Source organism: Nerophis lumbriciformis, linkage group LG05, assembly GCF_033978685.3.
Source record: "Nerophis lumbriciformis linkage group LG05, RoL_Nlum_v2.1, whole genome shotgun sequence".
Lineage (NCBI taxonomy): Eukaryota > Metazoa > Chordata > Actinopteri > Syngnathiformes > Syngnathidae > Nerophis > Nerophis lumbriciformis.
In genome coordinates, this window is record NC_084552.2 from 10,969,749 (window position 1) to 10,982,367 (window position 12,619).

General features: G+C 38.3%; 1 protein-coding gene across 1 annotated transcript in view; it reads right to left on the minus strand.

Annotated features, from left to right (window-relative positions):
• LOC133606893 (serine/threonine-protein kinase 38-like) overlaps window positions 1-7,981 on the minus strand; it is a 63,437-nt gene extending 55,456 nt beyond the window's left edge. The window contains exon 1 of the mRNA XM_061961290.2: window positions 7,628-7,981. The gene's annotated coding sequence lies outside the window, so the exon portion shown is untranslated. The remainder of the gene's footprint in view (window positions 1-7,627) is intronic.
• Between the last annotated feature and the right edge of the window lie 4,638 nt (window positions 7,982-12,619).

Below are 12,619 nucleotides of genomic sequence, written 5' to 3' on the forward strand. Positions count from 1 at the left end.
TAAGTTGTTGTTTTTTTAGTTGTCTTTTAACGCTGTTTTTGTCAAAGAAAACTTTGTTTTTATATGAAAACACACATAATTTTTAAATATTTTTTGAGTAATGACAGTAAAAAAATCCCACTAAATTTATTGGGGATCCAAAAGGGTCCCACTTCTAAAAGTGTTAAAAATAAATACTACATTATTTTCTTACTTTCAACAATTAAGTCTCGAGATCAACTTCAGATCTATCTGTTGATTATAAGTTGTTGTTTTTTTATTTGTCTTGTAACGCTGTTTTTGTCAAAGAAAACTTTGTTTTTATATGAAAACACACATAATTTTTAATTTTTTGAGTAATGACAGTAAAAAAATTCCACTAAATTCCTTGGGGATCCAAAAGGGTCCCACTCATAAAAGTGTAAATCCCACTGAAATTCCAGGTGATGCGAAGTGTTCAAAATAAATCATAGCGTTTTAATTTTTTTACCTTCAACAATTAAGTCACAAGATCAACTTCAGATCTGTCCGTTAAATTACAAGTTTGGGTTTTTTTTGTATGCTCTTTTTGTCCTTTTGTTTTTATACGGCAAACACAAAATATGCAATATTTTCTCAAAAAACTATTTCAAAGTGGATAATTTAATGTAAAGTAATTGGAGCCTCAAATATGTCAATAGTTCATAACACCATTGATTAATAATGATTTTCATTTTTTTTTTTTTTTTGAGCAATGACAGTAAATAAATGTTTTGGGGATCCAAAAGGGTCCCACTAATAAAAGTCTTGAAAATAAATCATACATTTGTTTCTTACTTTCAACAATTAAGTCTTGAGATCAACTTCCGATCTATCCGTTATCAGTTTTTATTTATTTGTTAGTTTTTTATGCTGTTTTTGTTTACTTATATGGCAAAAACACAAACTATGCAATATCCCAAAAATATTTCAAAGTCAAATTTTTGATATGACGTAATTGGAGCCTTTAATACATCAATATTTTTTGAGCAATGACAGTTTTATTTTTAATTTTTTTAAATCCCACTGAAATTCCCAAAAAGGACCCCACTCATGAGCGTGTTAAAAATAAGTCATATATTCTTTTTTAACTTTCAACACTTAAGTGCCTTCACATCTATTAGTTGATTATATGTTTTTGGTTTGTCTTTGTTTTATGCCCTTTTTGTCAAACACACAGAATATGCAATATTTACCTCCAAAAATATTTCAAAGTGGTATATTTTAAGTAGAGTAATTGAAGCCTTGAATATGTCAATGATTCATAACATCATTGATTTTGATTCATTATTAATCTTTTGAACAATGACAGTTTGAAAAAAAAATAAAAAAAATCCCACTAAAACTACCAGGGACCCAAAAAGGAGCCCACTCATGAACGTGTTAAAAATCTGTTTTTTACTTTCAACACTTAAGTCTCTTCACATCTATTCGTGTAGGGATTCTTTTAGTTTTTGTTTGCTTTATGCCCTTTTTGTCAAAGAAAGAAAACACACAAAATATGCAATATTTTCCTCCAAAAAATACTTCAGAGTGGAATATTTGATGTGAAGTAATTGGAGGCTTGAATATGTCAATGATTCATAACAACATTGATTTTGATGCATTATTATTTTTTCAGCAATGACAGCTTTAAGGAAAAAAACAGCCTGCATGGCAACAATGCGACTTTTTCTCGTCATACATTTCACTCGTTTGCTCTTTTATTCCGCTTGTTTATGTTTTTTGTTTAATATTATTTTTTTAGAATATTTAGAAGAAATATCTGCAAAAATATATTATGTTAGTATATATATTAATATATATATATATATATATATATATATATATATATATATATATATATATATATATATATATATTAGGGCTGTGAATCTTTGGGTGTCCCACGGTTTGATTCAATACCGATTCTTGGGGTCACGATTTGATTCAAAATCGATTTTTTTTTCCCAATTCAACACGATTCTTGATTCAAAAAACGATATTTTCCCGATTCAAAAGGATTGTCTATTCATTCAATACATAGGATTTCAGCAGGATCTACCCCAGTCTGCTGACATGCAAGCAGAGTAGTAGATTTTTATAAAAAGCTTTTATAATTGTAAAGGACAATGTTTTATCAACTGATTGCAATAATGTAAATTTGTTTTAACTATTAAATGAACCAAAAATATGACTTATTTGATCTTTGTGAAAATATTGGACACAGTGTGTTGTCAAGCTTATGAGATGCGATGCAAGTGTAAGCCACTGTGACACTGTTGTTCTTTTTTTTATTTTTAATAAATGTCTAATGATAATGTCAATGAGGGATTTTTAATCACTGCTATGTTGAAATTGTAACTAATATTGATACTGTTGTTGATAATATTCATTTTTGTTTCACTACTTTTGGTTTGTTCTGTGTCGTGTTTGTGTCTCCTCTCAATTGCTGTTTATTGCAGTTCTGAGTGTTGTTTTGGAATTGGATTGCATTGTTATGGTATTGCTGTGTATTGTTTTGTTGGATTTGTTTTGATCTTTTAAAAATGAGAATCGATTCTGAATCGCACAACGTGAGAATCGCAATTTTTTTTCCCACACCCCTAATATATATATATATATATATATATATATATATATATATATATATATGTATGTGTGGGAAAAAAATCACAAGACTATTTCATCTCTACAGGCCTGTTTCATGAGGGGGGGTACCCTCAATCGTCAGGAGATTTTAATGGGAGCATTCGCATACCACGGTTTATATAGGGCACAGAGTGGGTGGGTACAGGCTGGCCTAGGGGCGTGGTGATTGGCTCATGTGTTACCTAGGAGGTGTTTCCGTCTGTGGCGGCATGTTGTTACAATTTCGCTGCGCTTGTTGAGGGATGACAGACTGTCATCCCTCAACAAGCGCAGCGAAATTGTTGAGGGATGACAGACTGTCATCCCTCAACAAGCGCAGCGAAATTGTAACAACATGCCGCCACAGACGGAAACACCTCCTAGGTAACACATGAGCCAATCACCACGCCCCTAGGCCAGCCTGTACCCACCCACTCTGTGCCCTATATAAACCGTGGTATGCGAATGCTCCCATTAAAATCTCCTGACGATTGAGGGTACCCCCCCTCATGAAACAGGCCTGTAGAGATGAAATAGTCTTGTGATTTTTTTCCCACACATACATATATTGCGCTCTACTACGGTATCGAGCACTATTTTTTGGATAACCTTATTAAGACATATATATATATATATATATATATATATATATATATATATATATATATATATATATATATACAATTATTAGAGATGTCCGATAATGGCTTTTTGCCGATATCCGATATTCCGATATTGTCTTGTCTCTTAATTACTGATACCGATATCAACCGATACCAATATATACAGTCGTGGAATTAACACATTATTATGCCTAATTTGGACAACCAGGTATGGTGAAGATAAGGTCCTTTTTTTTTTTTTTTTAATTAATAAAATAAAATAAGATAAATCAATTAAAAACATTTTCTTGAATAAAAAAGAAAGTAAAACAATATAAAAACAGTTACATAGAAACTAGTAATTAATGAAAATGAGTAAAATTAAGTGTTAAAGGTTAGTACTATTAGTGGATCAGCAGCACGTACAATCATGTGTGCTTACGGACTGTATCCCTTGCAGACTGTATTGATATATATTGATATATAATGTAGGAACCGGAATATTAATAACAGAAAGAAACAACCCTTTTGTGTGAATGAGTGTGAATGGGGGAGGGAGGTTGTTTGGGTTGGTGCACTAATTGTAAGTGTATCTTGTGTTTTTTATGTTGATTTAATAAAAAACAAAAAAACAAAACAAAAACGATACCGATAATAAAAAAAACGATACCGATAATTTACGATATTACATTTTAAAGCAGGGGTGTCAAACTAAAATACAGAGTGGGCCAAAATGTAAAACTGAACAAAGCCGCGGGCCAAGGTTGAACAAATGAACCTTTTAATAGGGACCCAAACAAGTTTTGCATTAAATATTGAACAAGCAAGGCTTATATAACTTTATAGTGACATGCAAAATCCAGTTTCAAATAATAATAATAATAATTAAAAAATATCAATGGCATATCAAATACAATTTAAATAAAAATTGAATGCCTCTTTTCTATTTGCAGCCTTCTGAGGTAAATATCAACATTAACTTTTTCCACAGGCTAATACATTAGAAAATAAAATAACAATGAATAAACCAACCATTCAGGACTTTAAACTGCTCAGTTTGCAACACACTGATCTAATCTGATGTGCCCAAGCCAGATACCTGCCATCTTTTCTTGGATGCTAGTTCATTAATGTCGGGGCTCAGGCTTTGAGCTGAGGCAACCCTCATTATCGAACGAAGGTGTTCATCAGTCATTACATCTCGTAGTCCAGAGTCTTGGGGGCATGCCTTACAAGCCCTGCTTTTAACGTCCTCTACGAGCTGACGTCACGTCCGCTTTTCATCCCTTCTAACAACGTGCCCGCCCAGTCACAAGATATGAGCGGCTCCTGTACGCACACACACGTGAATGCAAAGCATACTTCATCAACAGCGATACAGTTTACACTGAGAGTGGCCGTATAAGCAACTTTAACACTGTTAGAAATATACGCCACACTGTGAACCCACACCAAACAAGAATGACAAACACATTTTGGGAGAACATCCGCACAGTAACACAACATAGACACAACAGAACAAATACCCAGAATCCCATGCAGTACTAACTCTTCCGTGACGCTACAATATACACTCCCGCTATAACCAAACCCCCCCCCCACACACACACACACATACACACACCTTGTAGCGTCCCGGAAGAGTTAGTGCTGCAAAGGGTTCTGGGTATTTGTTCTGTTGTGTTACTGTGCGGATGTTCTCCCAAAATGTGTTTGTCATTCTTGTTTGGTGTGGGTTCACAGTGTGGCGCATATTTCTAACAATGTTAGAGGTTTTTATACTGGCACCCTCAGTGTAACCTGTATGGCTGTTGATCAAGTATGCGTTGCATTCACTTTTGTGTGCGTGGACGAAAAGGGGACGTTACAATTCTCGGGAGGGGCACTGAAATTTGGGAGTCTCCCAGGAGGTTTGGCAAGTATGAGAATTAGCGGTGTACCGCGGCACCGCCGCTGTATATAATCAGCGGGCCAGCTGTAGTGTTAATTTGATATCACCTCATGGGCCAACTGAAATTACACAGCGGGCCAGATTTGGCCAGCGGGCCAGAGTTTGACACCCATTGTCTAGAGATTCATATGGTGGCAAACTCTGAATTCAACCATACATCATGAAGAGGGCCGTAGTTTTAGGGCCCCAAGGGCCAGACATCAAAATGTGGATGTTTGATCAGAACGTGCGTCTGCAGGTTCAATTCCTTTGAGACTGTGTTGACTTCATTACAAAGTCCACTTTCACTCTGCACTGTCAACACATTCTCTATCCTGCGCTCGCTACTCTTTTCCAGCGTGTGCAGCTGGACAGATAGTTAACAGCATGAAGAAACGGAAGATCGATTTTCGCAGTTAATTTAAAAAAATTTCCAGAGTCGATGGTGTCTTCTTCTACTCACCCCACTGCTGCCTCGCCGTTGCCCCCTGCGGGTTGGCAGGAGTACTGCCACCCCGGTTTGAATGGTTTCATCAAGACTATTTGGATGGTGTTCAGCAAGCCAAATGAAGAGCTTTGGTGGACCGAATGTGGCCCGCGGGCCGCCAGTTGACTGCCTTACATGTTATAATCAGGGCCGTCTTATATTTGTGTCAGTCGGGTCACAAATGAGCATTGGAAGCCAAAATGTGATCAAGGCATAATAAACAGGTCGGTCACCGGGGATTCTCTAACTGTGGTGGTATGCGGGCTCCATCATTAAATTAGTGTTTTATTTCCCTGTATTCAAACAGAGTTACTGTTCAAACTGTGTAGCCAAAATATGAAATATACTTGTTGAAATCAAACGTCTTGTTTTTAACAAACACTTAGGCCTACTACGCCACTGTATTGTTATAATGGTCGTTATGGTGGTACTTAATGAATACTTATGTATACTACACTAGTGCATTGTAATAATGCTCATCATTGTGGTACTTAATGAATACTTAGGTCTACTACACTACTGTATTTAATGTTGTCATTATGGTGGTACTTAATACTTAGGTCTACTACACTACTGTATTTAATGTTGTCAATATGGTGGTACTTAATGAATACTTAGGCCTACTACACTACTGTATTTAATGTTGTCATTATGGTGGTACTTAATGAATACTTAGGTCTACTACACTACTGTATTTAATGTTGTCAATATGGTGGTACTTAATGAATACTTAGGCCTACTACACTACTGTATTTAATGTTGTCATTATGGTGGTACTTAATGAATACTTAGGTCTACTACACTACTGTATTTAATGTTGTCATTATGGTGGTACTTAATACTTAGGTCTACTACACTACTGTATTTAATGTTGTCAATATGGTGGTACTTAATGAATACTTAGGCCTACTACACTACTGTATTTAATGTTGTCAATATGGTGGTACTTAATGAATACTTAGGCCTACTACACTACTGTATTTAATGTTGTCATTATGGTGGTACTTAATGAATACTTAGGTCTACTACACTACTGTATTTAATGTTGTCATTATGGTGGTACTTAATGAATACTTAGGTCTACTACACTACTGTATTTAATGTTGTCATTATGGTGGTACTTAATGAATACTTAGGTCTACTACACTACTGTATTTAATGTTGTCATCATGGTGGTACTTAATGAATACTTAGGTCTACTACACTACTGTATTTAATGTTGTCAGTATGGTGGTACTTAATGAATACTTAGGTCTACTACACTACTGTATTTAATGTTGTCATCATGGTGGTACTTAATGAATACTTAGGTCTACTACACTACTGTATTTAATGTTGTCATTATGGTGGTACTTAATGAATACTTAGGTCTACTACACTACTGTATTTAATGTTGTCATTATGGTGGTACTTAATGAATACTTAGGTCTACTACACTACTGTATTTAATGTTGTCATCATGGTGGTACTTAATGAATACTTAGGTCTGCTAAACGAAAAGGGGACGTTACAATTCTCGGGAGGGGCACTGAAATTTGGGAGTCTCACGGGAGGTTTGGCAAGTATGAGAATTAGCGGTGTACCGCGGCACCGCCGCTGTATATAATCGGCGGGCCAGCTCTAGTGTTAATTTGATATCACCTCACGGGCCAAGTGAAATTACACGGCGGGCCAAATTTGGTCCGCGTGCCAGAGTTTGACACCCATGTTTTAAAGTATTTATCGGCCGATAATATCGGCAGGCCGATATTATTATCGACATCTCTAAAAATTATAATATGGTAAAATGTCAATGTTGATGCATTGGTATATGGAAAAAAAGCCTCATGTTATATTTATATATATATATATATATATATATATATATATATATATATATATATATATATATAGGTAAAATTATAATATGGTAAAATGTCAATATAGCTGCTGTTAGCTCATGCTAGCTAGTAAAGTGTAAAAATAACCATAATTTTTTTAAATAACCTGGCTCAACCTTACCTCCGTGTCCTGCTCCAGAGTAAACGAGTGGCTTGCCGCCAGCCCCCAATAGAAAAGTGAAAGAAAAAGATGTGTTAAAACGTCTTGTCTGCCTAAAAACGGAGGCAGACAAGACAGTTATTTAGCTCGCTGTTACCCTGGCAGCTACACACTAAACATAGCCCGGAGCAAAAACAAACAACATGGCGACATTCTTCAGCCACTGATAGCAGGATATCATTCAATGATGTGTCAATATATTAGCTATCTTCTTAACACTGCAGGTGCAGCGGTTCTCCGGTACAAATGGCAAAAAAAACAATATGAAATAGGTAGCTCTGTTTCCTGGCACCGTCGGGCTCATCAGACGCTGTAGTTACGCAATGGCGTAGCTTTAGAGTGACGTGAGATTGGGCCTATCAGAGACGAGGATTAAAAAAAACTGACCAATCAGCGGTGGGAAACGGTTGGTGCTCAAAATGACGTTGGCCAATAACAGTTGTCGATGGAGAAGCTTTTTTTGAGTTATTTTGCACGGCTGACTCAATTTTGCTCAAACAGTTGTATTATGAAAGGAAATTCCTCCCTGGAAAAAGGAGTGAGTTGTTAGTTTTTAATAGAAGGTGGCGATGTGCGATACCACATGTTTTCTTTCCAAACCAAGTATTGAGTGAAATTCAGGGTGGTATCGACCATAGACATCTTATACGTAGACGCAGCATTGGCTGCTGTGACGCGAGAAATTGGGCCGCCATCTTGAAGTGGTGATGAGGAGCCGGCGAGCAGCCTAAACCTTTTTTTTTTTTTGATTGATTGAAACTTTTATTTGTAGATTGCACAGTGAAGTACGCATTCCATACAATTGACCACCAAATGGTAACACTCGAATAAGTTTTTCAACTTGTTTAAGTCGGGGTCCACTTAAATTGATTCATGATACAGATATACAGGACTGTCTCAGAAAATTAGAATGTTGTGATAAAGTCCTTTATTTTCTGTAATGCAACTAAAAACATGAAAATGTCATACATTCTGGATTCATTACACATCAACTGAAATATTGCAAGCCTTTTATTATTTTAATATTGCTGATTATGGCATATAGCTTAAGAAAACTCAAAAATCCCATCTCAAAAAATTAGAATATTTCCTCAGACCAAAAAATAAAGATTTATAACACCAAAACAAAATCAAACATTTGAAAATGTCAATTAATGCACTCAGTACTTGGTTGGGAATCATTTTGCACGGATTACTGCATCAATGCGGCGTGGCATGGAGGCAATCAGCCTGTGGCATTGCTGAGGTGTTATGGATGCCCAGGATGCTTCAATAGCGGCCTTTAGCTCATTTGCATTATTGGGTCTGGTGTCTTTCAGCGTTTTCTTCACAATACCCCACAAATTCTCTATGGTGTTCAGTTTCAGGGGAGTTGGCAGGCCAATCGAGGACATTAATGTCATGGTCAGTACACCAGTTACTGGTAGTTTTGGCACTGCTGGATCACGCTGGAAAATGAAATCATCATCTCCATAGAGCTTGCGGAGTGTGAAATTTGGTGGATGAGAAATTATGGTGTGGGGTTATTTTTGGCCTCTTAGTTCCAGTGAAAAGAACTTTGAATGCTCCAGGATACCAAAACATTTTGGACAATTCCATGCTCTCAACCTTGTGGGAACAGTTTGAAGCGGGCCCCTTCCTCTTCCAACATGACTGTGCACCAGTGCACAATGCAAGGTCCATAAAGACATGGATGACAGAGTCTGGTGTGGATGAACTTGACTGGCCTGCACAGAGTCCTGACCTGAACCTGATAGAACAACTTTGGGATGAATTAGAACGGAGACTGTGAGCCAGGCCTTTTCGGCCAACATCAGTGTGTGACCTTACCAATGTGCTTTTGGAAGAATGGTGGAAAATTCCTATAAACACACTCCGCAACCTTGTGGACAGCCTTCCCAGAATAGTTGAAGCTGTACTAGCTGCAAAAGGTGGACTCGCATCATATTGAACCCTATGGGTTAGGAATGGGATGGCACTTCAAGTTCATATGTGAGTCAAGGCAGGTGGTCAAATACTTTTGGCAATATAGTGTACAAACCCCGTTTCCATATGAGTTGGGAAATTGTGTTAGATGTAAATATAAATGGAATACAATGATTTGCAAATCCTTTTCAACCCATATTCAATTGAATGCACTACAAAGACAACATATTTGATGTTTAAACTCATAAACTTTATTTTTTTTGCAAATAATAATTAACTTAAAATTTCATGGCTGCAACACGTGCCAAAGTAGTTGGGAAAGGGCATGTTCACCACTGTGTTACATCACCTTTTCTTTTATCAACACTCAATAAACGATTGGGAACTAAAGAAACTAATTGTTGAAGCTTTGAAAGTGGAGTTCTTTCCCATTCTTGTGTTATGTAGAGCTTCAGTCGTTCAACAGTCCGGGGTCTCCGCTGTCACATTTTACGCTTCATAATGCACCACACATTTTCGATGGGAGACAGGTCTGGACTGTAGGCGGGCCAGGAAAGTACCCGCACTCTTTTTTTACGAAGCCATGCTGTTGTAACACGTGCTGAATGTGGCTTGGCATTGTCTTGCTGAAATAAGCAGGGGCGTCCATGAAAAAGATGGCGCTTAGATGGCAGCATATGTTGTTCCAAAACCTGTATGTACCTTTCAGCATTAATGGTGCCTTCACAGATGTGTAAATTACCCATGCCTTGGGCACTAATGCACCCCCATACCATCACAGATGCTGGCTTTTGAACTTTGCGTCGATAACAGTCTGGATGGTTTGCTTTCCCTTTGGTCCGGAGGACACGATGTCGAATATTTCCAAAAACAATTTGAAATGTGGACTCGTCAGACCACAGAACACTTTTCCACTTTGCATGAGTCCATCTTAGATGATCTCGGGCCCAGAGAAGCCGACAGCGTTTCTGGGTGTTGTTGATAAATGGCTTTCGCTTTGCATAGTAGAGTTTTAACTTGCACTTACAGATGTAGCGACCAACTGTATTTAGTGACAGTGGTTTTTTGAAGTGTTCCTGAGCCCATGTGGTGATATCCTTTAGAGATTGATGTCGGTTTTTGATACAGTGCCGTCTGAGGGATCGAAGGTCACGGTCATTCAATGTTGGTTTCCGGCCATGCCGCTTACGTGGAGTGATTTCTCCAGATTCTCTGAATCTTTTGATGATATTATGGACCGTAGATGTTGAAATCCCTAAATTTCTTGCAATTGCACTTTGAGAAACGTTGTTCTTAAACTGTTTGACTATTTGCTCACGCAGTTGTGGACAAAGGGGTGTACCTCGCCCCATCCTTTCTTGTGAAAGACTGAGCATTTTTTGGGAAGCTGTTTTTATACCCAATCATGGCACCCACCTGTTCCCAATTAGCCTGCACACCTGTGGGATGTTCCAAATAAGTGTTTGATGAGCATTCCTCAACTTTATCAGTATTTATTGCCACCTTTCCCAACTTCTTTGTCACGTGTTGCTGGCATCAAATTCTAAAGTTAATGATTATTTGCACAAATAAAAAATGTTTATCAGTTTGAACATCAAATATGTTGTCTTTGTAGCATATTCAACTGAATATGGGTTGAAAATGGTTTGCAAATCATTGTATTCCGTTCAGCTCTCACTGGATCGGTTCGCAGCCGAGTGTGAAGCGACTGGGATGGGAATCAGCACCTCCAAATCTGAGTCCATGGTTCTCGCCCGGAAAAGGGTGGAGTGCCATCTCCGGGTTGGGGAGGAGATCTTGCCCCAAGTGGAGGAGTTCAAGTACCTCGGAGTCTTGTTCACGAGTGAGGGAAGAGTGGATCGTGAGATCGACAGGCGGATCGGTGCGGCGTCTTCAGTAATGCGGACACTGCATCGATCCGTTGTGGTGAAGAAGGAGCTGAGCCGGAAGGCAAAGCTCTCGATTTACTGGTCGATCTACGTTCCCATCCTCACCTATGGTCATGAGCTTTGGGTCATGACCGAAAGGACAAGATCACGGGTACAAGCGGCCGAAATGAGTTTCCTCCGCCGGGTGGCGGGGCTCTCCCTTAGAGATAGGGTGAGAAGCTCTGTCATCCGGGAGGAGCTCAAAGTAAAGCCGCTGCTCCTCCACATCGAGAGGAGCCAGATGAGGTGGTTCGGGCATCTGGTCAGGATGCCACCCGAACGCCTCCCTCGGGAGGTGTTTCGGGCACGTCCGGCCGGTAGGAGACCACGGGGAAGACCCAGGACACGTTGGGAAGACTATGTCTCCCGGCTGGCCTGGGAACGCCTCGGGATCCCCCGGGAGGAACTGGACGAAGAGGCTGGGGAGAGGGAAGTCTGGGCTTCCCTGCTTAAGCTGCTGCCCCCACGACCCGACCTCGGATAAGCGGAAGAAGATGGATGGATGGATGGATGTATTCCGTTTATATTTACATCTAACACAATTTCCCAACTCATATGGAAACGGGGTTTGTATATTTGGTAGTAGAGGCATCGATCTGCACATCACTAACAGAAAGTAAGTAAAGCATGGACATTGATAATTATATGTAAAATGCTGCAGATGACAAAACAGTAAATCAAATATTTAAAGCAGGAGTGCCCAACATTTTTGCCTGTAAGAGCCAAAGTGAAAACGGCCCATTCATTTAAAAATATGTTTTTTTTTTGTTTTTTTTGAATGGCAGCTATGAACGTGAAGTATAATGCTGTATTGTTGGGTAGGTGTCCATATTTGGACATTTTATTTTGAAATGCCAGGTCCATGATGTCAGGGCACATATGTGGTACAAAATACAGGAAAAAAACACACTATCCAAAAAACTTAATAAAACAAAAATAAAAAAGTGCACGGCAAAAAGTGTACTTATATAAAAAGCAAGGCCAGCAACACGTGTGTCCTTCTAATCATTTTAGTATAAACTAAAATAGACCGCTTTCGACAATGTCTTCGTCAGTGTGCAATTTTTTAACAAGAAGAGATGCACTTAAATAGTCACAG